Source organism: Hyla sarda, chromosome 3, assembly GCF_029499605.1.
Source record: "Hyla sarda isolate aHylSar1 chromosome 3, aHylSar1.hap1, whole genome shotgun sequence".
Taxonomy (NCBI): Eukaryota; Metazoa; Chordata; class Amphibia; order Anura; family Hylidae; genus Hyla; species Hyla sarda.
This window is the reverse complement of record NC_079191.1, coordinates 139,994,591-140,014,495: the sequence shown is the minus strand read 5'-3', so window position 1 is coordinate 140,014,495 and position 19,905 is coordinate 139,994,591. Positions and strand designations below refer to the sequence as shown.

The following is a 19,905-nucleotide window of genomic DNA, read 5'->3' as shown; positions in this document are numbered from 1 at the left end:
GTTGGGAAATGTTGTTTACATCAGCCAGGGGCCTCCAGCTGTTGCAAAACTACAACTCAACATGTCCAGAAAGCAGTTAGCTGTCCGGCATGCTGGTTTACATAGTGCTTTGGACTACAGCACACTGACCTGATGGATTGCGTTCTGCTCAACACAGTCACATTCACAATGAAGTTATAATATAGTCCTATGTTCATGATGTAGTGTTATTATGACATCACCGACATGAGCATTAAGCTCTATATCTTGAGCGCATGCATGAGAGCTGTACAGTCTATTGGTGCATGCGCTTGAGATACAGAGAGGTGCGCTCACGTGACAGGCAACTCCACGTCACTTTGACGTGGCGTTGCAGAAGATGAATTTGTAAATTGAGGGGGCGGCAGTATAAGAAGACGGACAGAGGCAGGGGCAGTCAGCCGCCGTGCAATTAACTGAATGCAGCAACGGAACTTTGAATGCAATTAACTGAATACAGCAACGGAACTGCTCGCCACCCACCCACGCTCTAACGTAGTGTATTGGGGTTAGTGTGGGAGATCAGGCTGACAATATGCCTTCAAATAGTTTAATACTCTACATGAATGGTCTAATAGTTACTTGTTTTTATTTTGCAGTAATATTCACAATACTATATTCCATGTCTAATACTATGAGAGACCATTTACAAGGTACAGGTAGCAGAAGTAGTAGCTCTCCGACCAGGCTTCATATCTAGTGCCCTTAGAGGCAGTACAGACAGGAAAATAAGGAAATATTACTAAAAAATCTATCTTCACACTAAGTCACATTATAAAACGTTGTCTGCTTACGGTCACTACCTATGGGGACTTACAGGCAGATTTTTATAGCTCACATTGAAATCAATAATAAATGTATCTTATTCAAGGCCCAAAGCTTCCCCTATTGGCTTGTATTTTACCATTTAAGAAGAAGGACGTGTGAAGAGCAGATGATTTGAGGTTATATGAGAGTTGATAACAGAACATGTGAACCATTTTTGACCATGTGCTGTGTCAGGTACAGTCACTCAACGCTACTGAAGTGAAGTCACGTTTTACAGCACATCCCACTAATGCTTAGTTAGATTATCAGGCAAATTTGGGGACCAAGGGGGGAATTTATTAAGGTTTGTGCAGGTGCACATTTTTTTAATTCAGTACACTTGTTTTTATGGTGCCCCGCTACAACATTTTTGCTACTTTTTACTCCCTTTTGCACCAAAATGTGTAACTTTTCGCAACTGCTGTCCACAGCAAATTTGGTAAGACAAGTCTGATTCTGTCTAGATTTGGGACAAATTGAGGGCATTGTGACACATTCTGTGACAAATCGCAAATGATGAATCCATGACTACCGAAAATGGAGCTCCTTTCAGTTTAACCATTACTTGTCTAAAGTGGAATATCCTACAGCAGTATCCATATGGACATCAGCTTAGCACAGATAATAGCTGATGTTACTTTCTTCAGTAAAAGGTTCATATTGCTTTATGCATTACCTAAGAACCTCTTAGATGAAGAAAAGAAGGCGCTCAAAACAAAAGCATGCTGCTAGACCACATAAAATGGATAGCCCATTTCGGAAGAGGCAACTAACAATCTCTTTGAAAGGCATGATTGCGGCAGCTAGGATTTGGTATGGAGACAGGGAAAATGACAGCTGGAATATGGGGAACGAGGTAAAAACTACATGAAGCTGATGATGTGTATGTGAAACGCTCAGAAGCATTGGAAACTTTGATGAGATGTCAGGAATGCATTCTGAGATGGATAGGTATGTTGCTGCGTGACTGACCGGTGTCGTTTGCAGGATTACCATCAATTTAATAGCCGAGATGCTCACTTGGCTATGTCATAATAGATTAGTTTTGTCTCTGCTTTTTTTTCCCTGCTGGATTTTTTTCTTGCCTTCTTTGATGTGATTTCAGACTGCAAAGTGTGATGAAGGAAAGACAGAACTATAGAAATAGGGGCATATTATAAAAGCATAAAATGGTTACAAAATCCTAAGACTACTTCAATAATTATCAAATTGCTCATTTTTCCCAGCTAACACCATGTTCACATGATAAGGATCCTGTCAGGATTTTCCATCTGTTAGCAATTTTCCAACAATTCATTAAAACAGGGTATTTTATGCTCCAGAAAAATCCATTTCGAATAATAAAGGTCCGGCATATTTTAAAATATACAGCATGTTCATTATTCCTGCACATAGTACACTAAAAAACTCCACTCCACTGGATAACAATGGGGCTAACCCTAAAGATTATTTCAAAATCCAGGATCTTAAATGAATCCTGTCATTGCAATAAGCCCCTTTAAATGAAGATGGAGATTACCTAAAAATACTAAACTTCACGGCACACAACTAAATAGTCTCCTGCCCAATGCCATACTCCCTGCCTTATATGGAGGAATTAATATGGAGTCATGGGATCTGTGTGCTATTAAGAATCCATGCACATGACCTTGAATTGTACTTGAACCCTAAAGTAGGTCAAAAAATAATTACATATATATTTCTTCACTGTGATACGGGGTTACATCATTATTACCTCTGAGCTATAATACTACTCTATACCCTTTAGAGAGTGTTTAAGGTAGAGTTGTTAATAAGGTTGTTGAGCTCATTAGAATTTAGTTTTAAAGCATAATTGTCATACTAGGTCATGCAGATGCTTTAGATTCCTTTGTCATGTGTGTAGCTTCTGTATTTGGCTCACAAATCCCTCTATTCTGCTGCCCATTCATTCTGACATCCACTGCTCAGGAAGAGGCGTATCCCAGGCAAGCACTAAACTCGCCCCCAGTCACTAAGAATGTACCTCCTCCCTAAGTCTGCTGGGGAGCAACGTGGTCTGTTCATTGTTTACAAGGTACAACCCTGTGCATTTGGTGCAGGTTGTGCCTGGTAGTGCAACTCTTTGTAGCTCAGTCCCAGGAATCAGATCCCCAACCATCTGATATTGATGACCTATTCCAAGGTCAACGATATTAAAACTCTTCCACTTTTTTTCAACATTTTTGGGGGGAGGTTATATATTTATCAGGAGTCATAGAGTTTTTGTGCGGATTATTTTCCTGCTGGTGCCCTGTATGTGTGATATTTTTAGCAGATCACTATAAGGAACTGCAACAGACATAAAAGATATATTTAGATAATTTATTATGTAAAGTCATTATTATTAAGCATTTATTTTCATGCTGCTATCCTTGTACAGACAACACAGCCATTCCCTAGCTCTATGCTAAATTATTATCTAGGTTCCACCTGCATTTTGGTTAACATAAAATGTGTTTGGTCTAATTTTGTTCTTTGTTTTTGGAAAATAAAAACCTTTCTAATTTAAAAAACAAAAATGCATTTGGATGACAAAAGTCAGAGAGTGTGATACTCAGGCCACTCCGCTAATGTTAGGGAAAGAATGGAATGTAAAGGAGGCTAGACAAGACAAGACAGTGTCTCTAACAAGACAAGTCAGACATGCTAGACAAGACAGTGTCTCTCTGAAGAAGTTCCGAAACATACATGAGGGGGCCAGTGATAAGACCTATCTAGACCATTGGTATGCCAAAATCCGGATTTGTTGGTACATTTGTTTGCTTACACAGGTTATTATTGCAATGCATACCTTAAGTACAATAAGACTGTGTAACGCTATGCTCACACAGCGGAATTTCCGTGTGGAATAACGCAGAAGAATTCCACTCAGACATTCCGCTGCAGCAGAGTCCCATTGAATTTAGTGAGATTCTGCTGCACCGTGCACACAGCAGAATTTCTGCACCAGATGTTTCTGCCATGGAAATTCTGATTCTGGAATTGACATATCTATTCTTTCTGCAGATTCCACTAGGTAATGCATTGCCATCTATGCATTTCCAAGTGGTCCTAGCATTGGCAATGGTGTCGGTGGAATGTCCGCATGGAAATTTTCCATACCAACATTCCACCGTGTGAACATAGCCTAAGGCATTGCATTTTCACATTATACATAGTGGTATATATCTGTTGACATAAACACCCCCTTTAATATCGTAATGTAATGTATTTTAAAAATGTGACTTAATTGCCTGGCATCCTTTAATGTGTAATGTTATTGTAAGGCCATATTGAAATAAAGCTAAATACTCCCTTTCCCCTTAAAGAGATCTAGGGGTTAGTTTAAAAAAAAATGTGTTTTTTTTTTTTTTTTTTTTTTACATTATAGCCTCTGATTCCCTAATTCCAATGCTGTATTTATTTTTTTGCTTCCATTTCCAATAAATAGGGTTTTTTCTAATTGGTTGATTATTTGCACTTTTCAATAGTTGGGCAGGTACTTTATTTAAAAAATGGGTGTGAATACTAACCTCAGATGGATGTGAGTCTAGCTTACTTCCCCTCAGCCTCATATTCCCACCCCCTGAATGTGAATCATACCCCTTCAGCCTTATATTTATACCCCTTGAGCCTAGCATTCACATCCCATTTTTAAATGAAGTACCCCGCCCATTTGACTACGCGTGGAAAAGTGTAGATAAGTCAACCAAACTGTAAAATCACAATATTTCGGGAACAGGGGAGCATAGCAAAATAATTCAAACAGTGCTGAAATCAGGGCATAGCATTGTATAAAGCACATTTTCTTTTTGTATTGATCAAAGTTCCTCTTTAACTATACTACGAAACTCTACTTATTCACTAACCAGTTAACTCTAAGGTATGTGTATCTTAAAGGAGTTCTGTAGTAAAACATAACTCATCCCCTATCTTCAAAGGATAGGGGATAAGTTATAGATTGCGGGGGGTCCAACCGCTGGGACCCCCCCAGCCCCCCCCCCCCCCCGAATTCCTGAATGGGGCCCGGGCAGTCTGATGGAAGGGGGCGTGTGAACTCCTATGTGGAGTGGCAGCCAACATGCCCCCTCCATGTATCCCATAGAGATACATGAAGGGGGAGTGTCGGCCGCGGCTTCCTGTGGGGGGTTGGAACAGTCATTTCCAGCAGACTGCCGGGGCCCCATTCAGGAGATCATGGGGGGGTCCCATTGGTCAGACCCCCAGCTATCTATAACTTATCCCCTATCCTGCACTACTCCTTTAATAGCTCTTGCTTGCTGAAGATCCAGTGCACTAAAAGGTGGGTAAAACATTGTCATTTTCACAGGTAAATTACAGCGATGTCTTTGGATGTGTTTTTGAACACGCACCACTTAGTAATAGTCGTCACTGTGATGACTAAGAACTGACTATTCAAAAGACGTCAACAGATTTTGCAGTGTTTTTCCCTGTCCATCCCAATATTAAAGGGGACCTCCGGTGGAAACAAGTGGAAAACAAATGTTTTCAAATCAACTGGTGCCAGAAAGTTAAACAGATTTGTAAATTACTTCTATTTTAAAATCTGAAGCCTTCCAATACTTATCAGCTGCTGAATACTACAGATATACTACAGAGAAATTTGTGAAGTTCTTTCCGGTCTGACAACAGTGCTCTCTACTGACACCTCTGTCCATGTCAGGAACTGTCCAGATTAGAAACAAATCCCCATAGAAAACCTTTCCTGCTCTGGACAGTTCCTGAAACAAACAGAGGTGTCAGCAGAGAGCACTGTTGTCAGACTGGAAAGAACTTCACACATTTCTCTAAAGTATATCTGTAGTATACAGCAGCTGATAAGTAATTGAAGGGTTAAGATTTTTTAATAGAAGTAATATACAAATCTGTTTAACTTTATGGCACCAGTTGATTTGAAAACATTTTTTTTTTCCACCGGAGTTCCCCTTTAAACTTTATCACGTCTGGAGCATTGAGTTTCCCTCCTTCCTTCCAAAGAACCTCCTGTTATAGATGGCCTCTAAGACAATAATTACTTCATATCGTGTTTTCAATGGACTTTCTAGACTAATGAATTCTGTGGCGTTAATCTTGTCTGTGATGATCTGGGAAGCCCCCAAAATAAACATTAGTGGGAGAATTAGGCATTAAGCTAGATCAAAGCTATTTCCAAGACAGGACAGTGTGAAGAGGATGTGTACAGGTGGAAATGTGTTAGAGAGGAAAATCATGATGAAATGTTCAGGGGAAAAAAGGCAAAAATGATTAATATATGGTGCTAATGCAGAGTAAAGTGCTGGTGGTTAATGAGATTTTGTGAACACTGAATCTTTCATAGCAATTTAAATGTCATGCCACCAAATACAATCCTGAGGCAGAGCTCTTAGATCTTTATAAGGACGGCATATTACTTGTATGAAGATTATTCAGCTGATGAAGTGCTCGCTATGACTGCATTAAAGGGACTATAAAGCTATCATTTTGCATTCCCACTTGTACTTGCCTCCTGCAAATATATACAGATTATATATATATATATATATATATATATATATATATATATATATATATATATATACAGTGAAAGCACCGCATTCTACAGCTTTATATAAACAGTTTCTAGGGTAGTGGAACTAAGAGCATCTATAGCTGCGGATAATATTGCCAATGTGACCAATAAGGAGCTTTGGTGCCGATAACCTGTGCATATAGGATTACAAAATAATCACTCAAAAAGGCAACCAACTCGCTTAGATTTTTTTAGCAGCTTATGGCTATATTTGTATTTATTTTTTGGGGGCAAAAACTCCCCCAAAAACTTCGGATGTTAGCAGGAAGTCAATAGGGAAACGCAAAACACCAAACCCACTTTGCGTTTTTGAGTTTGGCGTTTTTTTCTAGTGTATGCATCGCTGGCTCACTTAACCCCCTGCTGGGCTACGCGTCAGCCCAGCTAAGAAAGAGTAAATTCACACTGCTGGACGGTGTAGGTTAACCCTTTGGATGGTATCCAATATATACAGCCATCTATAGATGGCGGCTGTATATACTGGATACAGAAGCCGTCAGCTTACCTCATCCTGGCTCCTGCTCCGTCTTGGTCTTTGTAACTCCGCCCCTATTCAGGGTGTCATTAGGGGCAGAACCGTATCCAGGAGCCAGGGGTGGTAAGTCTAAGGCTCTGTTTACATTAAACATTTTGTATAATGTAAACAGGCCCTTCTAGCAGTGTTTTCCCAGACATGAGATGCCAGCAGTTGCTAAACTACAATTCACAGCATGCCCGGACAGCCAAAAGCTGTCCGGGCATGCTGGGAGTTGTAGTTATGCAACATCTGGAGGCCCCCTGAATACTACTCTCATAGTATTGTACAGTGACCCCCCGACCTACGATGGCCCCAACATACGATCATTTCAACATACGATGGCCTCTCAGAGGCCATCGCATGTTGAAGGCAGCATCAACATACGATGCTTTTGTAGGTCGGGGCCATTGCATAAACTGCTACCTGGCAGCGCAGACTGCTTCAGCTGCCACCGGATAGCAGTTTACGGTGCCCCGTGTGGTCCGCCGACGATCACTTACCTGTCCTCGGGGCTCCGGCGCGTCCTCTTCGGGATCCCCTGCATCGTTGGCGCTATCCATCGTCGTCATCACGTCGCTGCGCACGCCGTCCCGTCATCCAATAGGAGCGCATGCGTAGCGACGTGATGGTGGCGACGGAGAGTGAGGATGCCGGGGAAGCAGAGGCCTTGCCGGAGCGTCGGAGCGACTGTGATGGAAGGCAACATCCAGGGCAGTGGTGATGAGCGGTGATGGTCCGGAGCGGTGGGGACAGGTGAGTACAACTTCTTATACCAGTGGTCTTCAACCTGCGGACCTCCAGATGTTGCAAAACTACATCTCCCAGCATGCCTGGACAGCCAACATCTGGAGGTCCGCAGGTTGTAGACCACTGTCCTATACTTTACATTGCACGGATCCCTCAACATACGATGGTTTCAACAAACTATGGTCCGTTTGGAACGGATTACCATCGTATGTTGAGGGGCCACTGTATTTCTAAAAAGCAAGTACATGTGTGAAATAGGGCATATGTATAAATGGACATGCACCAGAATAGTCAATGCATGAATAAACATAGACAAGGTGTCTAAAACTAGTACAAAAAAAAAAGTTTTAGGGTGCATTCACACTATGGAATTCCCGCGGAATTCTGCTGTGTGAAATTAACATTAGCGTGAATGGGTCTCCGCGAGACCTGTCACACTGCGGACGATTCCACCGCTGAAATTGTTCCGCGCAAAGAAAGAACATGTTCATTCTTTGCGCGGATTCCGCGAGCACTGCATAGCCCTAGCGCCGAAGTACCATCGGCGGAGGCTGCCAGGCGGAATCCCCGCTCGCGGAATTTAGCGAGCGGAGATTCCGCAGTGTGAACGCACCCTTAGGCTGCGTTTTCACTTGGCAGTTTTTTGGGGGAAAAACTGCCATTGCAGTTTTTGAGACAAAGTCAGAAGTGTATTCTGGGATACATAGGAAGGACTTACACTTCTCCTTCCTACTGGATCCTTTTTTGACTTTGGCTCAAAAACCGCAGTGGCAACTTTCCAAGAGAACTGCCAAGTAGAAATGAAGCCTAAGTAAATTCCCCTTATTGTTCCTATTCCTATAAATATTTATTATACATTTTATTTTTATTATTACCAGATAACTTTGCAAAGTTATTGCAAGTGTAGCAAAATATCTGTTTTTACTTTACAGCATTTTAAGGGGATACGCCACTGGAAAACATTTATTTTTTAAAATCAACTGGTGCCAGAAAGTTAACCAGATTTGTAAATGACTTCTATTTAAAAATCTTAATCCTTCCAGTACATATCAGCTGTTATATGCTCCACAGGAAGTTATTTTCTTTTTTAATTCCCTTTCTGTCTGACCACAGTGCTCTCTGCTGAAACCTCTGTCCATTTTAGGAACTGTCCAGAGTAGGAGCACATCCCCATAGCAAACCACCTGCTCTGGATAGTTCCTTAAATGGACAGAGGTGTCAGCAGAGAGCACTGTGGTCAGACAAAACGGAAATTCAAAAAGAAAATAACTTCCTCTGGAACATACAGCAGCTGATAAGTACTGGAAGGATTAAGATTTTTAAATAGAAGTAATTTACAAATCTGTTTAACTTTCTGGCACCAGTTAATAAAAAAAAAAAAATGTTTTCCAGGGAAGTACCCCTTTAACAGCATGCAGAGTACTAGACTGTACTTTTAATAGGATCGTATCCGATTTAACCCTTTCCCGACCCATGACATACATGTACGTCATGGGTCGGCCCCCATAGCGGGTCAGGCCCAGCACCTAGCAATGGCCGGGACCTGTGGCTAATAGCGCGCAGCACTGATCGTGGTGCCAAGCCCTTTTAACCCTTAAGATGCGGCGTTCAAAGTTGAATGCCGCATCTAAAGTGAAAGTAAATCATTGCCGGTTAGCTCAGGGAGCTGTTCGGGATCGCTGTGATGAAATCGCGGCATCCCGAACAGCTGTAAAGACAGCAAGAGGGTCCCTACCTTCCTCCTCGCTGTCCGATCGCCGAATGACTGCTCAGTGCCTGAGATCCAGGCATGAGCAGTCAGGCGGCAGAATCATCGATCACTGGTTTCCTATGAGAAACCAGTGATCAATGTAAAAGATCAGTGTGTACAGTGTTATAGGTCCCTATGGGACCTATAACACTGCAAAAAAAAAAAGTGAAAAAAAAAAAGTGAATAAAGATCATTTAACCCCTTCCCTATTAAAAGTTTGAATCACCCCCCTTTTCCCATAAAAAAAAACCAGTGTAAATAAAAATAAACATATATGGTATCGCCACGTGCGGAAATGTCCGAATTATAAAAATATATATTGTTAAGTAAACTGCACAGTCAATGGCGTATGTGCAAAAACATTACAAAGTTCAAAATAGCGTATTTTTAGTCACTTTTTATATCATGAAAAAATGAATAAAAAGCGATCAAAAAGTCCAATCATTACAAAAATACTGCTAAAAACTTCAGATCACGGTGCAAAAAATGAGCCCTCATACCGCCCCATACGCAGAAAAATAAAAAAGTTATAAGCGTCAGAAAATGACAATTTTAAACGTATAAATTTTCCTGCATGTAGTTCTGATTTTTTCCAGAAGTATGACAAAATCAAACCTATATAAGTAGGGTATCATTTTAATCGTATGGACCTACAGAATAAAGACAATTTTGTCGCACAACGATATTTTTTTTCTTCCGTTTTGTTGTAGATTTTTGGGTAAAATGACTGATGTCATTACAAAGTAGAATTGGTGGCGCAAAATATAAGCCATCATATGGATTTTTAGGTGGAAAATTTAAAGGGTTATGATTTTTAAAGGTAGGAAGGAAACGAAAGTGCAAAAACGGAAAAACCCCGGGTCATGAAGGGGTTAAGCTTCCTGATGTAAGCTAATGGACATAGATATCATACAATATAATAGATATTATGCAATCAACAATCTTTTGTCCCACTATGATTTTAAGTCTATGGTTAGTTTTTCTTTAAAGGACCCCATACACATTACAAAAGTCTGCTGTACCCACTGATTTTGGCAGAACCCAGCTACTGACATAGGAAAGAAGGATCAGGCATGTTGAATTTGCCTGATCCTCTAGTTCTCTCCTTGAGACAAAGCACCACCGGAAGGGTCAGGCCATGAATAGGAAGGGTAATTACTAATATCACTGGTAACAGGTCATGGCACAGTCTTCCATCTATTATGATTTGGATTAGTTTGAATTCATAGTATGTAGTAAAAAATGATATTGTGTGATATTACCCATATGCCAACATGGAGTCAGGTCAATGATTCCATCTATTCTACCAATTTCCCTAAGATAAGGACCTTTAACATCTGGATCTAAAAGTAGACTAATCATTTAAGTTACTGACAATTCGTATATAACACAGTATTGAGCACAACGCTGCTATATGTCCTGTCTGTTTTTAGGTCTTGTATTTAATTATTCAACATGACCTTTGATTTCTTCCTGTTTAGTTATACTCGCCTGTTTCTGCATAAAGATGTTGACTAGGAAAGTTTCTGAATAAAGTGAAGACGTCACAGTTTGTAATGTTATTCAGTGCAAGTAGGTTATTTACAGCAATAAAGACTTTTGTTTTCATGTATTGAGGGATAAAGTATGTATAGGGACCTGAGACTAAACTTATGGGGGTGAAGTTGCTAGTGCACCTGGGCCCTCAGTGTTACTGTCTCTATTCTGTGACATCACTGCAGGTATTAGCTCTATTCTGTGACATCACTGCAGGCATTATCTCTATTCTGTGACATCACTGCAGGCATTATCTCTATTCTGTGACATCACTGCAGGCGTTATCTCTATTGTGTGACATCACTGCAGGCGTTATCTCTATTCTGTGACATCACTGCAGTCATTATCTCTATTCTGTGACATCACTGCAGGCATTATTTCTATTATGTGACATCACTGCAGACGTTATCTCTATTCTGTGACATCACTGCAGGCGTTATCTCTATTCTGTGACATCACTGCAGTCATTATCTCTATTCTGTGACATCACTGCAGGCATTATCTCTATTCTGTGACATCACTGCAGGCGTTATCTCTATTCTGTGACATCACTGCAGGCATTATTTCTATTCTGTGACATCACTGCAGGCATTATCTCTATTCTGTGACATCACTGCAGGCATTATCTCTATTCTGTGACATCACTGCAGACGTTATCTCTATTCTGTGACATCACTGCAGGCGTTATCTCTATCCTGTGATATCACTGCAGGCGTTATCTCTATCCTGTGACATCACTGCAGGCGTTATCTCTATTCTGTGACATCACTGCAGGCATTATCTCTATTCTGTGACATCACTGCAGGCATTATCTCTATTCTGTGACATCACTGCAGGCATTATCTCTATTCTGTGACATCACTGCAGGCATTATCTCTATTCTGTGACATCACTGCAGGCATTATTTCTATTCTGTGACATCACTGCAGGCATTATCTCTATTCTGTGACATCACTGCAGGCATTATCTCTATTCTGTGACATCACTGCAGGTGTTATCTCTATTCTGTGACATCACTGCAGGCATTATCTCTATTCTGTGACATCACTGCAGGCATTATCTCTATTCTGTGACATCACTGCAGTCATTATCTCTATTCTGTGACATCACTGCAGGCATTATCTCTATTCTGTGACATCACTGCAGGCATTATCTCCATTCTATGACATCACTGCAGTCATTATCTCTATTCTGTGACATCACTGCAGGCATTATCTCTATTCTGTGACATCACTGCAGTCAGTATCTCTATTCTGTGACATCACTCCAGGCGTTATCTCTATTCTGTGACATCACTGCAGGCATTATCTCTGTGCTGTGACATCACTGCAGGCATTATCTCTGTGTTGTGACATCACTGCAGGCATTATCTCTATTCTGTGACATCACTGCAGGCATCATCTCTATTCTCTGACATCACTGCAGGCATCATCTCTATTCTGTGACATCACTGCAGGCATTATCTCTGTGCTGTGACATCACTGCAGGCATTATCTCTATTCTGTGACATCACTGCAGGCATTATCTCTATTCTGTGACATCACTGCAGGCATTATCTCTGTGCTGATGTCATCACTACAGTCATTATCTCTATTCTATCACTGCAGGCATTATTCCCATCATGTGACATCTCTAGGTCCAATAACTATTTACTATTACTTTAAAATATATCTTTACTTATTAACACTACTGTGACTATTATTCCTGTTATATGACATCAATACTTTTAGGGTATGTTTTGCTATGTAATTAGCACTGAATTGCGCGTCAGAATTCTGCGGTGTGAACTCCTAACATTAAAGGGGTACTCCGCCCCAAACATCTTATCCCCTATCCAAAGGATAGGGGATAAGATGTCAGATCGCCGCGGTCCCGCTGCTGGGGATCCCCGGGATCCCCGCTGTGGCACCACGCTATCATTACTGCACAGAGCGAGTTTGCTCTGTGCGTAATGATGGGCGATACAGGGGACGGAGTAGCGTTATGTCATGGCTCCGCCCCTTGTGACATCACGGCCCGTCCCCTTAATGCAAGTCTATGACAGGGGGCGTGACGACCGCCACGCCCCCTCCCATAGATATGTATTGAGGGGGGCGGGCCGTGACATCACGAGGGGCGGAGCCGTGACGTAACGATGCTCCGGCCCCTGTATTGCCCATCATTACGTGCAGAGCGAACTCGCTCTGTGCAGTAATGATAGCGCGGTGCCGCAGCGGGGATCCCGGGCCTCCCCAGCAGTGGGACCGTGGCGATCTGACATCTTATCCCCTATCCTTTGGATAGGGGATAAGATGTCTGCGGCGGAGTACCCCTTTAATGTAAATGGGTCTTTGGTGGGCCCGTTCACACTGAGGAATTTCAACGGCGGACAATTATCTATGTGTCTATTATTGTTTGTAGTGTGGGCGGCAGCCCTATGTTTACCCTCTCTGTATTGTGGCTTCACTCGTTTATTATACCATTTGTACCTGTACTGTGACCTCACTGTGTGTATTGTACCTGTACTGTACCTCTCTGTGTGTATTGTACCTGTACTGTGGCATCACTGCATGAATGCACCTGTAATGTGACTTCAATGTGTGTATTGTACCTGTACTGTAGCTATACTGTGGGTATTGTACCTGTACTGTAGCTATACTGTGTGTATTATACCTGTACTGTAACTATACTGTGTGTATTGTACCTATACTGTAACTATACTGTGTGTATTGTACCTGTATTGTAACTATACTGTGTGTATTGTACCTGTACTGTAGCTATACTGTGTGTATTGTACCTGTACTGTAACTATATTGTGTTTATTGTACCTGTACTGTAACTATACTGTGTTTATTGTACCTGTACTGTAACTATACTGTGTGTATTGTACCTGTACTGTAACTATACTGTGTTTATTGTACCTGTACTGTAACTATACTGTGTGTATTGTACCTGTATTGTAACCATACTGTGGGTATTGTACCTGTACTGTAACTATAGTGTGTATTGTACCTGTACTGTGAATTCACTGTGTGTATTGTACCTGTACTGTGACATCACTGTGTGAATTGTACATGTACTGTAACCATACTGTGGGTATTGCACCTGTACTGTAACCATACTGTGTGTATTGTACCTGTACTGTGATTTCATTGTATGTATTGTACTTATACTGTAACCATACTGTGGGTATTGTGCCTGTACTCTAACCACACTGTGTGTATTGTACCTGTACTGTGACATCACTGTGTGAATTGTACCTGTACTGTAACCATACTGTGGGTATTGCACCTGTACTGTAACCACACTGTGTGTATTGTACCTGTACTGTGATTTCATTGTATGTATTGTACTTATACTGTAACTATACTGTGTGTATTGTACCTGTACTGTGATTTCCCTGTGTGTATTGTACCTGTACTGTGACATCACTGTGTGAATTGTACCTGTACTGTAACCGTACTGTGGGTATTGTGCCTGTACTGTAACCATACTTTGTGTATTGTACCTGTACTGTGATTTCATTGTGTGTATTGTACTTATACTGTAACTATACTGTGTGTAATGTACCTGTACTGTGATTTCATTGTGTGTATTGTACTTATACTGTAACTATACTGTGTGTAATGTACCTGTACTGTGACTTCCCTGTGTGTATTGTATCTGTACTGTGATTTCCCTGTGTGTATTGTACCTGTACTGTGACTTCCCTGTGTGTATTGTTCCTGTACTGTGATTTCATTGCGTGTATTGTACTTATACTGTAACTATACTGTGTGTATTGTACCTGTACTTTGACTTCCCTGTGTGTATTGTATCTGTACTGTGATTTCCCTGTGTGTATTATCTCTGTACTGTGACTTCACTGTGTGTATTGTACCTGTACTGTGACCTCACTGCATGTATTGCACCTGTAATGTGACTTTAATGTGTGTATTGTACCTGTACTGTAACTATACTGTGTGTATTGTTCCTGTACTGTACCTCACTGTGTGTATTGTACCTGTACTGTGACTTCACTGTGTGTATTATACCTGTACTGTGACCTCACTGTGTGTATTATCCCTGTATTGTGACTATACTGAGTGTATTATCCCTGTACTGTACCTCACTGTGTGTATTATCCCTGTACTGTGACCTCCCTGTGTGTATTATCCCTGTACTGTGACCTCACTGTGTGTATTGTACCTGTGTGTATTGTACCTGTTTATTTTAATTTCCTATAACATACGTGTACAAACTATTTCTGTGGATTAAAACCCCCCTGTGCATCCTCAGGAGTGTACATAGAGGAGGTGCACAGGCTGAAGTCACACCTTAGAGTACACCTTAGAACTACTACTACCTGTGGTGTTGTAACTGTCCCTTTTCAAAATTACACAACAACTACTCTAAATTGCATGAAAACATGTTAAACATTTTATGCCTCTCATGGGGCCCTGTATATGAATTCCTTATCCATGTACTTCCCCCCTGTGAATAGTTTCTTGCCGGCAGCTAAAGCCCCTAATAATTGCTTTCAATTACTCCCAACAAAATGGATCAATGAGATGGATCACAAGGTTGATCCCCACCAAAACAGGTGCTTACATGGAGCTCAGTGTCCCAGCGGTTCTGCAGAACTTTTCTGACTTCAGTAGGAGGGGTGTTCTTAGTATATATGATCTGTAAAAAAAAAAAATATATATAATACAACAGAAAGAACCTCAGTATTCAGATGAATATATTGCTCACTCTTACCATCTGCTCTTTATTAGATAAATGGTATGATATGTGCCAACAACATGCTACCTGAATCTGCAGCAGAACCGTAGACTCATCTAACAATCTTTAGCGTAGGAGATCAACCTTAAAGGTGTACTCTGCCCCTAGACATCTTATCCTCTATCCAAAGGATAGGGGATAAAATGTCTGATCGCGGGGGTCCCACCACTGTGACCCCATGATCTCTGTGCAGCACCCGGCATTCATTTAAAATGCTGGGTGTGGGCAGCGGGGGTTGTGACATCACTCCCACGCCCCTCATGATGTCACCCCATGCCCCCCCAATGAAAGTCAATGCCATCACGCCCCCTCCCATAGATTTGCATTTTGGTGGCGTGGCGTGACATCACGAGCAGCGAGACCGTGGCGTCACAACCCCCGATGCCTGCACTCAGCATTCAGAACAAAGTGTTCTGAACGCTGTGGCAGCAGAGTACCCCTTTAAAGAAGACCTATCAATTCTGACATTTTGGTTTTAGCAATTACTCTTCTTCCAGAAATATACAAATAAATTGGCGACTGGATATTACCATTTCCTGTTACCATTCCAATGGAACGTTAAGGCTAAGTTTCCACTTGGTTTTTTGCTTGCAGTTTTTGGAATACTGCCGCTGCAGTTTTTGAGCCAAAGCCAGAAGTGTATTCAAAAGGAATAGGACAAATAATGGAAGGACTTACACTTCTCCTCCCTTATGGAGCCACTTCTGACTTTGGCTCAAAAACTGCAGTGGCAGTATTCCAAAAACTGCCAGAAAAAAAAAAAACAAGTGTAAACTTAGCCTAACCGTGTCAGAATATGTTGGGACACACCCTATAGACAAGGGGAATGCTAATGGCCAGATCTTAATGTATTAATATATTACCAAGAGGAATGGCACAAGTAGTTACCTCATTGGTAATACAAGTGTTTAGAGCAACGTTGACAGGTCCTATCTAACAAGACAAATTACTATTTACAGTTGTAGCCATTATATGTCATCTACACTAGATTAAATCTATAGGTTTTAGTATTAAATGGGTACTCCGGTGGAAAATATTTTTTTATAAATAAACTGGTGTCAGAAAGTTAGCACTGACTTCCTCAGTGCCCCTGAGGAAGTCACCATTGGGGACCTGTTTCTGCCCCTGAGAAAGTCACCGTTGGGGACCTGTTTCTGGGGGGACACCCACTCCTGTAACTACCATGTGATGTATTGTATATATTTTTTTCTCTCCTTTGATTGTACGCTGGTTAGTATTATTGCTAAGTTTGTGGCTGCCAACATTGTGGCTGCTCGTTATTACGAATTTGTCATTATTGCTTGTGTTTGCACAGGTATTTGCTCATTGCATGGATTTGCATACTAGTTTTATAATGTTTTGGCTGCGAGGATTAGTGCAATAATACTGATACATTTACATCCACATATGTGTACTGGGGTACACGGCAGCAAGGGAGTGTTTGTTATACTTATCTGGGATTGCAGGTGTCCCTTGAAGGGACTCTCCAGGTTTCTGGGCGTTCTCCTCCGTGGCTTTGGGAGACCATGTGTTATCTGGCTCCCATATTTTAATTGTTTTTAACTGTATTATACATACACAGTTTTTTCATGGGGCTTGAATAAAGTATAAATTGTTATTTACTCATTGGTGTGTGCCTTTGTGTGCTTTTGCTTTTTCTTGTTGGTTATTATTGTACTGACTATGAAACATTGGTAGCACCCATCTCTGATTTATTAGTTGAGCCCACATACCTTTTTTGTATAGAAGGGGCAAGACCGACCCCAGCAGCGTGAAAACAGCATTTGAAACATTTACTTCCGAACGCTGGCCAGTGGAGTACCCCTTTATGCCCTTGTAGAGCTCTATAACAAGTTAATAGATATCATTATGCTTATTATATCATGCTGGATGCACTTTTAAAGGGCATTAGGTTAAAGCTAGAATTCTCAGATGGAAATTTCCCTGTTCGCCTTTCACCACGGTGATTTGGGGGAAATTTTATTCTGATATTATATCTTATCTCTTATATATCTATTGTACTTCAAATATTTTACTGTATTTTATCTTACTGTAAATAACACTTCTACTAAGTCTATTCCAAAAAAGAGAAATATTGGAAATAAGTGTTAATATTTGGTCTATTCGGGGTATAAAATGAATCTCATCTGACTGTAGAAAAGGTAATTAACAAATAGTTGTAAACTGTTAAAGAAATGTGGCTATTTGTTAGTGGGTGTCATGCCTCCTACAGTGTATTCTCTATTGGAGTGAATGCATTAGTTGCCTAGATAATAGCAAGTGCTGGCAGTAGGAGCAGCCGGGCTTGTCTGAGGATAAAGCGGATAATCACTTTTTAATTCTCCTTTGATGTGACCCCAAATTAAAGAAATCCTGACAAATGCCTTTTTATTTGGGATAACATAAATAACACACATCACAATAGTAACAGTCTAATAATAAATACAGACATACAAATATCTACTCTCTTCACGATCACAGAATATGGACGACGTGTACTTCGATTTGATCTCGTATTTCAGATACCATTGGGCATGCATGGAGGGCTGTGAGAAAAATAAGACTAGCTCTGTACAATAACAAGAAACAAACTTACACATTATATTCTGAAGCTGTGAAACAATCTTTCTTCCAGACAGCTCCGGTGTAGTAACAGGACAGCTGGGATCGGCTAGTAGAAACCAGGTGATACATGTCAGATCAAGATCAGGCAGGGATGTCGCTCGACACTACAGGTACACGAGGATGAGGCAAGCGTAGCAGCCTGGAAAACAAAGTTACCCCGAGGAATAGCCTGGACTTGGGATCGCTCCATCTTGTGCTGATCATCATGCTGCAGCTGCAAGAGTGAGAGCCGCTGAATACCCTAGCTGTCATTTATGTGTGGTGCTTTTAATGAATGAGGTGAGGAGGCAGGGGGGCGCTTCCTCTCAGCGCTGAATGAGATGTCAGCAGGGTTCCAATAGAGTGTAATGTCACTCACTGCTTGAAGCTGCTTTTACACCCGTTATCTTTCTTCTCTCATTCTTTTCCTTACATACTCAATATTCCACTTTCTTATCGTGCTTGCCTTGCTGCCCTCTTTCCTATATTACTTGTATGGCTCACTAGCCTATTAATATTTTCTCCCTATCTTTTGTCCATTTGGAAATGAGACATACAGTATATATCAATCCAAGCCAAAACTATTAGGTCCATTTGTATCTGTTTCCCATTTTTGGTATAATGGGGAGATTTATCAAGACCTGTCCAGAGGAAAAGCTGCCCAGTTGCCCATAGCAACCAATCAGATCGCTTCTTTCATTTTTAACAAAGCCTCTGTAAAATGAAAGAAGGGATCTGATTGGTTGCTATGGGCAACTGACCAACTTTTCTTTGCACAGGTTTTGATAAATCTCCCCCAATGAGTGTGTAATCTAAAAGGGACACTAAACCTTTCGTATCTTTATTTGCTGTTCAGTTAAAAAAAATAAAGTCTGTTCCCCTTTAATGAGCCATTTCACACTGGGTAGACATGAACTGTGGAAATTAAGAATACTGATATATAAAAATGTCCATTACTACTACTTTATCTTACATACACAGTATTGTATCTGGACATCATTTTTGATCAATGCATTCTACCTTTCAGTCACACACATTGGGTGGTGTAATAGAATAATAGAAGCGGCATAGCAAATCTTAAAATGGGCTTTGTTATGATGATATTAGGTTTTGCCCCCAACAACCCCCCCCCTCCCCAGTTCTGATTTCCCCTTTCTTTCCATGACCCATTGGTAAATACCCCCCTCTATTAATTGCTGACAGTGCAGTTCCCTGAAGAGAGGAGTTCTACCAATAGCAATAGGAATGGGACCAACCAGGACAGAGTCCCCCTCTCTCCATGGGCCCCATAGCGGCCAGATGGTCTGCAACTATAGTATGTATGCTTCTACAAGAAAGTTCTTGGCACCAATGTCCAGCAATGTATGGGATATAAACCGCACATAACACGTTCCTCTGGCTCACGTCAATGAACACAATACAATCTAAACTTTGTATATAAAGCACGAAGCACTCACCGGACATCTTCTTGCATTAATAGAACATTTTTATTTACTTACTTATCTTGAAACAGCAGCAGAAGAGCGGAGGGCTGTGTGAGCATGTGGGAGTAACAGGTATCATGCACTAAGCGCTTCGTGAGGCCCTATGTAATCACGCTAGGGGGGGTGTTTT

The 19,905-nt window shown here is 41.1% G+C and overlaps 1 long non-coding RNA gene across 1 annotated transcript in view; it reads right to left on the bottom strand.

Moving 5' to 3' along the window:
- The window catches only part of LOC130361743 (uncharacterized), a 54,578-nt gene extending 35,730 nt beyond the window's left edge, over nucleotides 1-18,848 (bottom strand). Inside the window, exons 1-2 of the long non-coding RNA XR_008891133.1 lie at nucleotides 18,284-18,848; nucleotides 15,514-15,588 (exon numbers count right to left, since the gene is read on the bottom strand). This is a non-coding gene — a long non-coding RNA (uncharacterized LOC130361743). The remainder of the gene's footprint in view (nucleotides 1-15,513; nucleotides 15,589-18,283) is intronic.
- Between the last annotated feature and the right edge of the window lie 1,057 nt (nucleotides 18,849-19,905).